Here is a 15,396-nt window from a genome sequence, read left to right on the forward strand (position 1 = left end):
TTACAATGGCTACTCCAGCTTTCTTCATGAGTGTGTTTGCTTGGAAAGCCTTTTTCCAGATCTTTACTCTGAGGTAATGTATATCTTTATTACTGAGGTATCTTTCTTGTATGTAGTAGCATGATGGGCTTTGTTTTCATACCCATTTTGTTAACCTATGTCTTTTTATTGGGGAGTTGAGGCCATTGATGTTGAGAGATATTAATGACCAGTGGTTGTTACTTTGGTGTTGTTGGTAGTAGAGTGTGTGTATATGAGATCCTCTCTCTCTCTCTCTCTCTCTCTCTCTCATTCTCTCTCTCTCTCATTCTCTCTCTCTCTCTGTGTTTTATTATGATGTATGGTTATTTATTATCAGTGTTTCCTGGGTGAGGTTGGCCTCCTTGGGTTGGAGTTTTTCTTCTGGCAGCTTCTGTAGGGCTGGATTTGTGGACAAATACTGTTTAAATTTTTCTTTGTCGTGGAATATCTTATTTTCTACCTCTATGGTGAATAAAAGTTTGCTGGGTATAGTAGTCTGGGCTGACATCTGTGGTCTGTCAGTGTCTGTAAAATATATGTTAAGGCCTTTCTTTCTTTTAGAGTTTCTGATGAGAAGCCAGGTATAATTTGGATGTTTGCCTTTTTCCCCATATAACCTTTAGCATTCTATCTTTGTTCTGTACATTTAGTGTTTTGATTATTAGGTGGTGGGATGATTTCCTTTTCTGGTCCAATATATTGTTATTCTGTAAGCTTCCTGAATGTTTATAGGCATCTTTTTCTTTAGGTTGGGGAAGTTTTTTTGTTGTTGTTGTTGTTGTTTTTTGTATGATTCTGTTGAAAATATTTTCTAGGCCTTGTGAGAAATTAGTAAGGAAACATTACTGTACAATGAATGCTTTTAAAATATATAGAAATGAAACCAAACACAGAAATGAAATCTTTTACAATGATAATAAGATTCTGAAGGAAGAAATTCAAGAAGACAGTAGAAGATTTACAGATCTTTAATGCTCTTGTACTGACATAATTATTATTGTAAAATTACACTTTATTTTATTTTATTATTGTAAAATTACACTTATTTCCTCTAAACAAAGAGAATAATGATGCTATCATTTACAAGGAAGCACAAGCTATCCAATGTAGCCACAACAATGATTAGCCAAAGGCTCAAATCTGGAGATCTCACAAACCCGATACCAAATTAAACTACACACCCACAGTAAGAAAAACAGCATACTATCAAGCAACACCAGCAGCAACAGCAACATGTAGACTCTAATCCTACATAATTTGAGACCACACCTATCACCACCTAATTTTAACAAAGATGTCAAAAAATATACAATGGAGAAATGCCAACAATTTTTGTTTGGAAAACTGGATATTTACCTGCAGACAGATACCTGTTCCTATTGAACAAAACTGCATTCAAAGTGTATCAACAGCCTTAATGAAGACACCTAAAATATAAAAGGGGCTTGGTGAGTTAAGAGCATTTGATATTTCTCCAGAGGACCTAGTTTCGAGTCTCAGCATCCACACAGATGCTAGCAGTCCTTAACTCCATTTCCAGGAGTCTGAGGTGCTCTTCTGGCTGTACACAGAGATACATCTAAATAAAACATCCATACATAAAATTTAAAAATATGAATAAATAAACAAATAACGCAGGGAAAAATAAATCCTTATTTGATGTGGTTGGCATAAACTGGTAGAGCTGTGTTTTTGACTTTGAAGGTGGGTCAAGGGCACAACCAGCCAAGACCATAGTGGTGTCATTCAAAGCCAGAGACTTCAAAGAAACATATTGTGCTGAATCTAAAATATAGCACAGGGCTGCTAAAAACTTCCTTTAACCCACTGTAACTTTTATTGTATTCTAATATTCAAAATCTTAAGATAATTATTTAGTGTTCTTTTCAGTTCTTTAATATATGTTAAATAATCAGTAGAAAACAAATACAGAATTCAAAATTGCACCCAGGAATTGAACATCAGAATTTCTCCGAATTTTATAGGCCACTGCTTCTGCCCTACAGAGTTATTTTCTTATTCTGCAATGTGCATGAAAGCAAGACTGAGTGACTACGACTCCCCATTTGATGTTATATATGATATAATATCATATCGACCTTATTCATCTTGATGTGACTATATAATTTTTAAGAGATGCATACCACATTGCAGTCATGGGCATGAAATATTTACTGAGGGCATTTCAAAACTGAAGTATTTGTTAATACGTTAATTTGTTTATATGTTCAGTAAGCATACAGGTCCATATTACTCTACACAATATCCACAATCCTTTCTCATTATTTCCAACCAGAACCCAAGCCTTTCTTTATTTCTTATAGTTTTTAACAGAGGAAGGAGCATGAGATCTTTTGTCATTTTGTGCAAAGTCAAAACTCACCGAACGGTTAATCTGGAAATGCATTTGTGAGCAATGAGAGTCCAGAAAGGATAAAATTTCCAGAAGATAAAAAGAAGTTGCAAGTTCAGTAGCAATACGAAGCTACAAGTAGAGGTGTGCCCACAAATTTGTGGCAGATTTGAAAGTGAGCCAGCAGGGAAAGCACTGTTGTGAGGTCTGACTTTAGAGGTGGTGGTATAGCCACTGACATTTAGAAAGTAGAAATTTAGAAGCAGCCTAGTAGAGCCAGTGGACACCAAGAAGATTTTCGAATATGGACTTTGTGCAGGTTATACAATGGACGGCTAGGAAGGGGAGAAAAGGAAGTGCTGTCAGTCACCATGATCTTTCCTGGATACTACTGAATTTCAAAGAATATTGGAAATTGGAATATGAGATAGAATATTTTATATATCTGGCAGGATAAGAACTCAAAATTGTCACTGTCACGTTTAAAAGATATACTTTATCTACATGTTATGTTAACATTTTACCCTCATATTACTGTTACCCTCATATTACCCTGAATTACTGTTCATGAAGTATTATGATTGTTTAAATATAGTGTAAACATATCAGTATTTTGAAAAATGTAACTCTATGAGGATTCATAAAACAAATTAGCTAGGCAATAGATGATGGCTACACACAGACACACACACATGTAACTCAATTGAGAAAAAAGGCATTTAAACAAGTAAGATGGTGGAGTCAGCGGGAAATACTGACTGTTACACACAACTATTTTGTCTTTATTTATCTATTATTTTTTATTTGTTTATCTATTTATTTAATTATGTTTTTATTAAAATGGAACTACATGACTTTCCTTCCTTAATTTCCTCTCTGCCGCCCATCCCATGATCCCTGTATCAAGCTGATAAATTCTTTCCTTTGATTGCATGTGCATGTGTGTTTGTGTGTGTGTGTGTGCATGTGCGTGTGTGTATTTGAGAGAGAAAGAGAGAGAGAATATACAGAAAAGTATAACTACACATGGATAAGACTGGTTTTGTTCTTTGAGTATGTATGTTTCATGACTGATAACTGTCCATTAGACAACCAACATGGTACATTTCTGGGAGAGGCTGACTTTCCCTTTCCTAGGATTCTTTAGTTGCCTGTTTTTTGTCTAGGGGTGGGATTTAAAAAAAATTGTTCATCCATGTTAACATGCCTATTATTAATGCCATTGTTCTAGCCTTTTTATGCAGCCATTTTCAGTAGAGACTTCAACAGTGGCCTTTCTGGTATTCTTGTTCTCACAACATTTCTGCACCCTTGTTCCACAATGTTCCTCGGGTCCAAGGTGCAGGAACAGTGATGTATATGTATCTGTTTTGGCTGGACACTCCATAATCTGTTAATTTTTACGTTATGTCCACAAGTAACTTTCTGTGGTGATTTCCACATGCAGTAACAAGATGCCGCTTTGGTGAGGCATGGTGACTGTGACTGTATTTATGGAGAAAAAGCTACCCATGCAACACACAAAATTTTTCTAAAGTGAAGCTATAAGGAAATAGCAATCCACAAAACTGTCATTCATACTTGTATGTAAGAACTTTATCAGTTGGAATATTTGAAGAATATGTGGAGAATGTTGTTGGAGATATGGAGGAATAATGCAGAACCTAAGGCTTAATGCTATGAGACTTTTATAGAGGAGTCCTGATATCTCCAAAGGTTTCATTAAAAGTTGCTGCATTTGGACCTGAAGGGTTGGTTCAGTGTTTAAACACTGGATGCTCTTGCAGAGAATCCAGTTTTCATTCTAAGAACCCACACGGCAGCTCAAAGTAACTGGATCCCTGTTATGGCTTTTGTGTTCACCAGGAACACAGATGGTGTGCAGACATACATTAAGGCGATACACACACACACACACACACACACACAATAAAATTTAAAAAAATATTGCTAAATTCAGTAAATCCAGAATCTGCTTTTTCATTCATAATGTATTAAATTGTTAAAAAAAACTGTGTAAGAGTACTTAGTTATTAAAAAAAGCCCCCCAAGATTGGGAAAAATAATATAAATAGAAACTATAATAGTCAATTCCTTGCTACCTTATTATTAATATATTTGATATGAGGAATACAACTAAGTTAATAATATAGACATGAAAATTTTAACAATGAAAATATGTGAGCATGCATTTGAGACCAGTGGCATTTCTATGTAATATCTTTTAATCTAATATTTTGTAAGGTCATGCATTATATTCACACAAAACAGAGTAAGGCTTGTAGCTCACAGATAATTTTAAAGAAAAAAATTCTTAAAGATTACCTCCTTTACTAGCAGACTAGTAAAGTTAGTCATATTTCAGATGTTCATGCTTCCAAGTTCCCATTGTTCCCTGGGATATCCATTTCTAGTTGATAACCCCTATCAAAAAGTCTTGTCACTAATTTCATTGATTCCAAATGTAGTTTTTGTTCTTAGTGTCCTTGCTAATAAAATGGTTGTCTCATCCATCCTTACACATCTGGATAGCACATTCTACTTCTCTTTCACATTTTAATATAAACTCTAAAATAAGATTTAATGTGTTCTCAGATACCTTGTGCATCGATGGCTTGGTCCCACTGCAGTAGTCAGAGGAGATGGTCTTAGGGTTTATTTCATTATGAGGACTCTGATATGATAAATAGATTAACCTGACAATGGATTTATGATTTGATCTAGTATAAATACGTAGTGGAATCCATAACTTGGACCTTTGGTGAAGGGAATAAATCCCAGGAGCCATAACCAACAAGGTTCTACCTTGTCCCTGGACCTTGCTTTCACTCAGGTTTCCAGAAGTAAGTACCCTTCCTATTTCATAATCCTTCCACCGTGATATTTTGCCCACCTTAGGTCTGCAGCAACAGAACTATTTGACTATGGATTTAAATATCACAAACTGTGAAACCGGGTAAATCTTTCCTCTTATAAGTTGAAGAATCTGTTCAGAGGATTATGAGTTTTCCTCTTAGATTAGATTTCCAGAGCTCACACCTGAGAGCTAGAAATTACAAAGTAGATATGAATTAAAATTGAACAAAGTTTTACATTTTGTTAGGATAATCACCACAAGCTTCAGAAAATATCACTGTCATAATCATTAATAAAGTGGTCTTTTACACAATTAAAAAGTAATTCTAGCCCAGTAAAGAAACACAATAAATTGATTCTCAATGATGTTTGTCACAGGTAGAAAAATATTACTATATTCAACTGTAAAATGGGGGACAGAATTTAAATTGTCTGCTTTAAGTCAAATAAATTATCAATAAAATTAAAATACTGCCACTCTTTCAAAAGTATCTTTTCCAGTGAGGATGAAATATATATTCAGAGTGGGGCAGGGAGACAGCAGAAGTTCCTTCTGCTGAGTAAGGGTCCAGGAAGGTGTGTTTTTTCATGTTAATTCAATTATTTTTCTGAACTTATCTTCTCTTTATATTTCTAATTAAGTCTCCTAGCTCTATTCTCCCATCTTAAATTTTATTGAATTTTCTTAAGCTGGCAATGCTTTAATTGTCTACAGAGTAGAAGTCATATCAAAAACTGTGAAGGAAGAGTGATAATCTATCTATGTAGTATTCATCACTGACCACACGACTTCATCGTGGATTTACAAGATACGGTGAACCATCTTACAGGCATTCTGGAAATCATCAAGATTCTACAGCCAAGCACTGTTTTAGTCAGTAGAAATTGCAGGCCATATGGTTGTTCAAAGGAACTTCCATCCAGGCACAAGTTAAATGCTGTTCTTCAGTGAAATCTACTTGATGAAAATGAAATTGAATTGACTTTAAATAGTAACTCATAGATTGTAAAGCAAATGTTTCTACTGATTCAGGTAAGTCTGGCACTTTAATACCTTTAACTTCATAATCTTTCACTGGGAATTTTAATTCTGGAAATACTGTAACTTCCTCCTCCACTTTAAGCATTTGGTTGTGTAATAATGAAGCAAATTGTGCCTCTTATGTATAATTATGCTTAATTTTTACATGAAGCATTTCATTTTGAAAAGCCATTTCCTTTATGAGAAACCTTAGAAAATGCACATTTAATAGTGCACTTAATTCAACAAGAAATCAAAGACCCTCTTTGTATCTTAGAATGCACCTTAAAATTTCAAATCATAATACAGATGTATGCATGTATATTTTGGTTTTGTTTCCTTGCTGGTAGATACTTTTCTTTTTTTTTTTAATAGTCCAGGTCTTTTATTTCTTTTGTACATCAGGCCATGAACTCTTATGGAATGAGCTACAGCAGCTCAGGTTTCTTTCCTTTAGTCCTCACAAAATGCATGTCTTTGGGGGGTGCTTCTGGGGGTGCAGGCTGGAGCTTCAGCTGAACCCAGGTACCCTTCTCTTTGGACTCCTTCTTCTTGTCAACTTCCTTCACGTGGAAGCTGTCCCTGCTCTTAGAGTGCCTGTTGTGCTCAATGTGCACATTGATTCTCTTGGTGAGGATCTTGCCTTTAACCTACTTGTTTACAATGATGCCCATAGTATGCTCAGTCACATTATAGACTCTTCCGGTTTTGCCATGGTAACAAATATGGGGCATTCCTTTTTGAACAGTGCCCATACCCTTGATGTCACCCGTTTTATAGATTCACATGTATGTGGCCGAAGGAACAACTCCATGCTTCTTAAAAGGCCTAGAGGACATATAATGAGTGCCCCTCCTCTTTCCCTTTGTGTTTGTCATCTTGGCGAGTTACTGCAAGATGGCTGCCGCAGCAGAAAGCTTTGTAGCTATTCTTTTCCTCATGCCAGTTAACTTCCAACAATCTCTTACATTTTATTTCTCTTCAGATCTCCAAGAAAAACCGTCTTCTAATCTTTGGTTGATCAATCACATTTTAAACTTTTAAAAACTCTGCTACTTTATGTGTAAGTGTGTTTTGTCTGCATATATGTCTGCACACCGTGTGCATAAAGTGCCTGCAGGGGCGAGAAAAACGGCATTGCATTCCCTGGAACTGGAGTAATAGCTGATTGGCACTGACCATGTGGTCTTCTGGAAGAGCGGCCAGTGCTCTTAACCATTGCCATCTCTTCATCTCTGGTTAATCTCTTTCTAGGGCAACTGCTTTAAAGTACAAGCATGTACAACATCATACCAGCAAACAAAGCCAACCGTGGAACTCAAGGAAAGACACAGACATGCACTTTGGAGGTCTGTTTGGCAGTCTGAAGTTACACCATTATTTGCTATTAAAAACAGTTGTAAGAAGTCACCTAAAAGTCTTTATATACAAACATACCATTCATTCCTATAAGTAGAAACTTCCACTGTTTCTTATTCTCATAAGTGATAGGTGAAATCGGTTCTCATTTAGTTGTATTCAGAAAAGTGTATTTGTGTAATAGAAACCTAAATCCACTGAAGCAAATTCACCTTTCTCTCTAAAACATAAGTTGTTTTTTTTTCTTTTTTTGTGCCATTAAACAATAAAGATGACAACAATGGTGAGACATGTGATAAATGAGAGATGATAATCTAAATCATGGTCATCTCCATTTAATCAGTTCTAAGACATTGCAGAGTTTAAATGAGGACTCAGCAAATGAAGGAGATGATGCATAAATATGAGGCACTGAATGTCCTCAACACCTATGTAAATGTTGTGTGGGCATGATGGCTTGACTTTTAGTTACAGCATTTGAAAACAGAGATAGGAGATCCTCAGAGTAAATGTCCTAACTAGATTAGCCATTCTGGCATGCTTTGGGTTCCATGAGAGTTCCTCTAACAATGAATAAAATAGATAATTGTAGAAAAAGATTTCTCCATTTAGTCTTGAGCCTATCCACACATGTGTACCTACATACAGAGAGAAAAAAACAATATGTGTGCATGCACACAAATTCATTTTACAAACATACAAAAATAAATCAAAACATTGCTGTTCAGCTACGAAATAATAATTCCCACTTACACAGTGTATCATCACACTTTGCCAACTGTTGAGATAGAAATAATGACAGAAGCATTACAAACTTTTTGCTTTCATAGTTAATAACTGACCACCTCATACTCTAAGGCTCAGAGTCCTTATTTCTCCACTGAACTAAATTCCTGCATCTAATACTCTTTTGTTATGTCAAAACAGAAAAACATTTTGCATATGAGTAATAAATAGTAACAATAGTATATTATTATGGAATGCACTTTAGAAGTTGGGGCATAAAATTTGTTTTAAATTTCTTTTTTAGTTGGATGCCTTAAAATAAATATAATTGATATATATATATATATATATATATTATTTTTTATTTTGTTTCATTTACTTAAGCTTTAAGCATCAACATAGTTGATATATTTATAGTTGGTGACTTTTTTATATTTGGGAGAAGAGATGCTGGAGAGATGGCTCAGCAGTTACTAACATCGCCTGCCTTTCTGGAAGATTTGGGTTCGGTTTTCAGCACAAATGTAGTGACTCCATTTCCAGGGTACAGCAAGCTTGAACAAGAATAGCCCTGTTAGCCTATAAGGATAGTAACAATTAGGAGGTGAGGTCTTTTTTGAGTAGGTGTGGCTTTGTTGGAAAAAAAAGATGTGTCACTGGGGTAGGCTTGGAGGTCTCAGGAGCTGAAACCATGGCTGCTGATTCAGATGTAGAACTCTCAGCTACCACTCCAGCATGAGGTCTGTCTGTATGCCCACCACCCTTACAGCAATGGTGACAATGACCTAAACCTCTGAACAATGAGCCAGCCCCATTTAAATGTTTCCTTAGAAGGGCTGACATGGACACGGTCATGGTGTCTCTTCACAGCAAATCAAGCCCTAACTAAGATACAGGTTATCCTCCATCCTCCCCTGGCCTCCTGAGTTGCCAGGCAGGCACACCTACACAGACATATACACTGGGAAACCCCCATACACTTGAAATAACAATACAAATAAAACCCATTAAAATAGTGTATTGTTTTGTTTCCATATAGAATGTTATTAAGCAGAAATGAAAACCTTATGTAACCACGAAAATATTATTACTCACATGGAACTCCTGGGAACCCATAAAGCCATCTGTAAGAAATAATTATAAATAAATTCAGTGAATACTGAAGCATTCCTGAAGCAGACATGAGATTCTGGGTAAACATTATTTAGCCAATTTCCTGCTGAGGTTTGCTTCCCCTCTGAAAATAAGATATATACAAGTAAGAGATTGCTGTAGTAATTATAAAAAAAAAAATTGTTAGGTAAATTGTATCTGGTAGGAAGCCACAGATTTATACATTCCTGTTTGCAATGATGTGTTGTATGCATGTATAGAATTTCAAAGAATATATCAAAAGGTATTATGGTAAGAAGAAAATACAGACATACATACATACTTTTCATTTCTTAACAAACATGTAGCTATTTGTGCTGTATATATAAGTATACTAGAATTTCTCCCTTTCCATAAGAGCATGATTTGACCCTCAATGGTTAATATTGTGCCATTGAGAATGCATGATACATTCCAATGCAGTAAATGGTACATGGGGTTCGGAGGAGGATATAATATTAAGAAGTCTATGATGTTCATTGGCTCAGAGAAATTTTGTTATGTGTATTTAGAACCAGTGAAGCATGTTCGCCCTATTAGGATTGTCATGGGGTAGTGCCATCAATCAAGTTACAAAAGGAACTGCAAAAATATTAAAAATATTTCATGTGTAGGTAAGCTTATGATTTCACAATGGACAATATTCACTGCTGTCCTTGGCTGCATGCAGTCTGAGGGCTATGAGTTACACATACCTAATACTATCTTGGACCTGCTATATCTTCTAATATAAGTCCAAAAACTTTACCACTTGGAAACATTAACTTAAATACGTAGAGCCTAAGTGTCCTTATAAAACGGGAAGCCTTACAAAAATATAGCCATATTTATAGAAATTAAAATGCATGATAAATGAAAGCAAATTGTGTATTCAAACAATTCCTTGAACATTAAGGATTCATTGGTGGCCAGATGGAAACAGGTAATGTCAAGGATATTCCTGTCTGTTTGGTGAAAAAATCACCCAAATCAAGCTAGCAGAAGCTTAGAACAGAGTCATAGAAAACTCTGAATATTTAAATTTAATATGTCCACATGCAGACCAGTTGGCAAAAGGGACAGTTGGCAGGCTATCACTTCTATGGGATGGCAGATTCTGGATTCTGAAGTGTCAGAAATGAGGATATGCAGGCATAAAATCTGTTCCATATAGGAGAACAGATGGCACATGTGAAATGAGACCAACTAGGCTGGGTCACATCCAGCACTTTTGAAATTAAAAAAGGGCAAGAATGGAGCAAGCCTGCAGGCATCAGACATTCACAGAGTAAAAGCACGGAACAGAAAGAAAAGACACACCTTGCACTGCAACAGCATGACAACCTCTAAGGATCCTACACTGGTCCTCTCTCATCTCTGACTTTACGCTTTCTAGAGCTAAGCTCCTGAGAGCAGAGACAAGCTGGCAGGCCCCTTAAGTAGCAGAGAGTCTAAGACATAACTAAAAATCTGTGGACTGTCAGTACTCAGAAGGATATAAAACAACATGTTGTGGGCCAGAGAAAGAGAGAAGGAGGAAGTACAGAAAGGAAATGAAGAGAAACAGCTAAACAGAATTTTCAACAGAGGACTGTTGAATGGCAAAGAAGAAACTAGGCAAAGAAGAAAGTAGGCTAGGATGGTAGCCTACTATAGAGGGTCCTCTGAAAGTGTCCACACAGCAGGGATCAAAGCAGATGCTGAGACTCACAACCAAACTTTGAGCAGAGCACAGAGATTTTTTTTTAATTTTTGAAATAATATTTTAATATCAACTATTCTGACATGAAACATTATCAAAATTTGATCTTACCATCAGAAATTATTTTCTTTTTTTTAATATGAAAAAATTATTTGTTTTTTTTTATTCACTTTACATCCTGATTATCTTCCCACCCTCTTTCTGTCCCAATCTCACCCTCCCTCCTACTCCTCTCCCCCCAACCCTTTCCTCAGAAAAGGGGAGCTCCCTTTCCCATCCAGCCCAGCTCATCAAGTTGTATCTGGACTGAACACCTCCTCTTCACCTGTGGCCTGGCATGGCAGTCCTGCCCGGAGAAGTGATCAAAAAGCTGACAAGTGAGTCCTTATACAATGCAGTCCTCACTTCCCTTACTAGAGGACCCACATAAAGCCTAACCTGTCCATCTGCTACATCTCTGTAGGGGCCTAGGTCCATTTCCTGCATGGTCTTTGGTTGATGCTTCAGTCTCAGCAAGCCCCTCTGGGCCCTGGTTAGTTAGCTCTGTTGGTCTTCTTTTATTTTGTTTTTTATATTAATCACAGGTCATTCACTCTGTATCCCAGCTATAACCCTTCTGTCTTTGACCTCCCAATCCCACCCTCCCTTCCTCATCTCCTCCCTGCCCCCTTCCAAGTCTACTGATAGGGGAGGTCCTCCTCCCTTTTCATCTGACCCTAGTTTTTCAGGTATCTTCAGGACTAGCACAGAGAGTCTTGTGGAAGAAGAGAGAGGTAGGGATAGAGGGACATGAAGGGTAAAGTAGCCCCAAAAAGAGACCAACAAAGCTAAAGGATCTGAGTCCAGGGGGTATTGCAGAGACTGATGCACCAAAGGAGGACCATGCATGGAGAGAATCTATATCCCCTATGCAGATGTGGCCAGTTGGCAGCTCAGTCTCCATGTGGATCTCCTATTGAGGGACAAAGGTGCTACCTCTATCATGAACTTGGTTAACTTGATGACTTGTCCAAGGTGATGTGGCCTTTCCAGACCAAGAGGAAATGGATCCAGGCATTTCTGATGAGACTTAACAAGCTCCAGGCATATGGCAATGGTGGAGAACTCCCCCTTTCAGTTGACTAGGGAAAGGACCATGCATGGAGAGGACCTAGAAGCCCCTGCTCATATGTAGAACATAGGCAGATCAGTATCAATGGGGGTTCCCAAGCAAGGGGAGCAGGGGCAGTCATTGTCATGAACTTGATTATCTGCTCTTTGATAATCTCCCCCTGGGGAGGTGGCCTTAGTAGGCCACAGAGAAAGAGGATCCAGACAGTCCTGATGAAAGCTGATAGGCTAGAGTGGTAGAGGAAGAGGACCTCCCCTATTAATGGACTAGGAGAGGGTCATATGGTGGAAAGAAGAAGGGATGGTGGGACTGGGAGGAGATGAGGGAGGAGTCTACAGCTGGGATACAAAGTGAATAAATTGTACTTAATAATGATGATGATGATGAAGATGATTATAATGAAAAAAATCCTTAGAAAAGAAAATTGCAAAGGACAAGGAAGGAGGGGAGGTAAGAAAGGACAAAGAGAAGGAGAAAAGGAAGGAAATATAGAAACTTTCACTTATTTCTGAAAATTCACACTTATGAAGATATTTCTTCCATCACATTTAAGTAAAAATGACAATAAAATATTTATTATAATTTATTTTACCACTTAAATATATTTACACATCTGTGTAACAAAGAGTAGCTTTATTTAACCATATAGCACATGGACATTAAATTATTTATTTAAGAACTGTTATAGAAAATGTTTGGCCAGATGTTTTGTTGTTTTCCCCAGTTGTAAAAATCCTCAAGAATGTTTCCAAGAATATTATGCTTTAATAACCACAATAAGCCTCCCAAGCAATATGCTATATTAGTGCCAAATTTAAAAACAAGAAACAAGCCAGAGAATTTGTAAAAATAAACATTTGAGAGAAATATTCATAAGATAATGACATTCTTTGGGACCACAAATATAACACCTCTCTAATGAGACCAACCTAGATATTTTAGTTAAATATCCTACAAAATGTTATGAGCCACTTATGTTGCTATAAAATATACTGATTTTAAATAGGTCTTTAAAATGTTTCCAAAACTTCCGGTCTTGCCAGAGGCCCTAGTCACACCAGAATACCTTCACTATCCCAAAAGTCCACTGGGTGCAGAAGTCTCTGCAAGAGTGAAATGCTTAGTGCTATCATGTAGAGCTTACCCAAGTAAAATCAATACTACAATGTATGTATTTAAAGGTCTAAATTAGGTATTCTTGGCCAAACGCAGATGCACTAATTATCATTATCCCTGCTTTAGAAAATAGATTTAGACTTATAAAGTTGCTCTCTCAAATGAGTTTCTGGCAGAAAATGTACTTAACACTTGAGCTATTTCTATAGTTTTCCTGCATAAATATTTTCCAGGCTGTGCCTACCCAAGTCTAGTTAAAGGAAAGACATAATCACTATGGACTGTCTCCTTGCAAAATAGAAAAGCATACTAAGCCAGCTTGGAAAGCCATACACAGGACTTGTACCTACACACAGACAGTCTTAAATTAGATGCCTCTAACTTCCTTCAGATTTATTCTTCTGCTGTATGTCAGAGTACATTTATAAAGAACCAAATTCTCTGGCTGTCTGTGAGCAAAACTCTATCAAAGTACCCTTTAGCCCCTTATTATGTCTCCATGGGATATACAAGTCTCTTAATGGCTGAAACAGACAGCTTTTAGGAGAGTTTCTAGGAGTTCTTTGCTTTGCCTCATGTGTTTGAGGGTCTGTGCGATAAAAACTGCTTTCTAGACACAGCAATATAATCCATTTTACCTTGAGTTTTATGGAGAAGGTACATAAAAATTGGACATGCTAATATAATTTCCCTTTGGGAAACATGAAGCTGTTTTCAGGTATGGTTCACAAAATAGATAACATACTGGTGGCTTTTGTTCAGGCATAATGCCCTTCAATAAAAATACATCTATACTTTAAAAAATGTTGCAAATTTAAAACCAAATCACTACTGTGCTATCTCTTACATAATTTCAATTGCAAATAGGAGATGGCATTGCTTATAATGTCATTTAAGAAAAAAAAATCGGGGCTGGAGACATGGCTCAGAGATTAATAGCACTGTCTGCTCTTCCAGAGGTTCTGAGTTCAATTCCCAGCAACCACATGGTGGCTCACAACCATCTATAATGAGATCTGGTGTTCTCTTCTGGCATGCAGACACATGCAGGCAGAACACTGTGTACATAATAAATAAATAAATCTTAAAAAAATGAAAAAAATCCCTGAAAATTTTCTATTTCTCTCTTTTCTGTGTAAAACTGTATCAGATCATTCTGTTATAATATTATTTAATATTTAATGTATAAAATAAATTATTATTTAAAAAATAAAAAATAATAATCATGCTGGCAAGATTACTCAGTGTGAGAGGGTGTTGTCTGCCAAGCCTGAATGAAGAACTGAGAGTTTGACCCTCAGAATCTACAAGGTGAGAACTGAGTCCTGCAGCTGGTCCCCCGACTCCCACACACAGATGCACAGACATATACACTCACACGGTAAAAACAATAAATAAATAGTGAAAGAATGTTAGTAAAATTTTAAAATCAGAAAAAAACCCATAATTTACTCCTTCAAATAAACAACATAGCTCCGAAACAGAGTCAGATAGGATACTATTGTACTTTCTAATTTCCAAATGTTTTTACCTCACATGCATTATGCTCCTTGCATACTTCCAGCATAAGTCTGCTTTAATACTTCTGATATGCTCTTACTAGAATGCATTACTTGTGCTTTTTATAAGCCCAAGTGGAATTCTCCCGCCACTCTGTACACTTCTATTGATTGCTTTTGAAGTTAATTAACTTTTCTGATACCTTTAATAAGGAAATAAATGGTTATGCACATACCTAAAAGTATAACTCATAGAAGCTATGAGCAATAAAGAATTTAAAATAATGAGAATTAATTAAGTAATTCCCTGGTTTATATATAACCACTTATGTAATTCCCTGCCTTTGAATCTAACCATTTATATAACTTTTGACAAATTGTTTAAACTTCCTAAACATTAATTTTCTGATCTACATGATGGTTTTAATGATCTGTTACAGAGTGATTGAAAAGAATCATTGAAACAGACAGCACTAATGATGTCTGGGAATGATTAACATG

The 15,396-nt window shown here is 36.4% G+C and overlaps 1 pseudogene; it reads right to left on the reverse strand.

Annotated features, from left to right (window-relative positions):
* Window positions 1-6,652: 6,652 nt before the first annotated feature.
* Window positions 6,653-7,129, reverse strand: LOC129667798 (60S ribosomal protein L21-like; annotated as a pseudogene).
* Window positions 7,130-15,396: the final 8,267 nt, after the last annotated feature.

Source organism: Psammomys obesus, unplaced genomic scaffold (genome assembly GCF_907164565.1).
Source record: "Psammomys obesus unplaced genomic scaffold, mPsaObe1.curated_primary_1811, whole genome shotgun sequence".
Classification (NCBI taxonomy): Eukaryota; Metazoa; Chordata; class Mammalia; order Rodentia; family Muridae; genus Psammomys; species Psammomys obesus.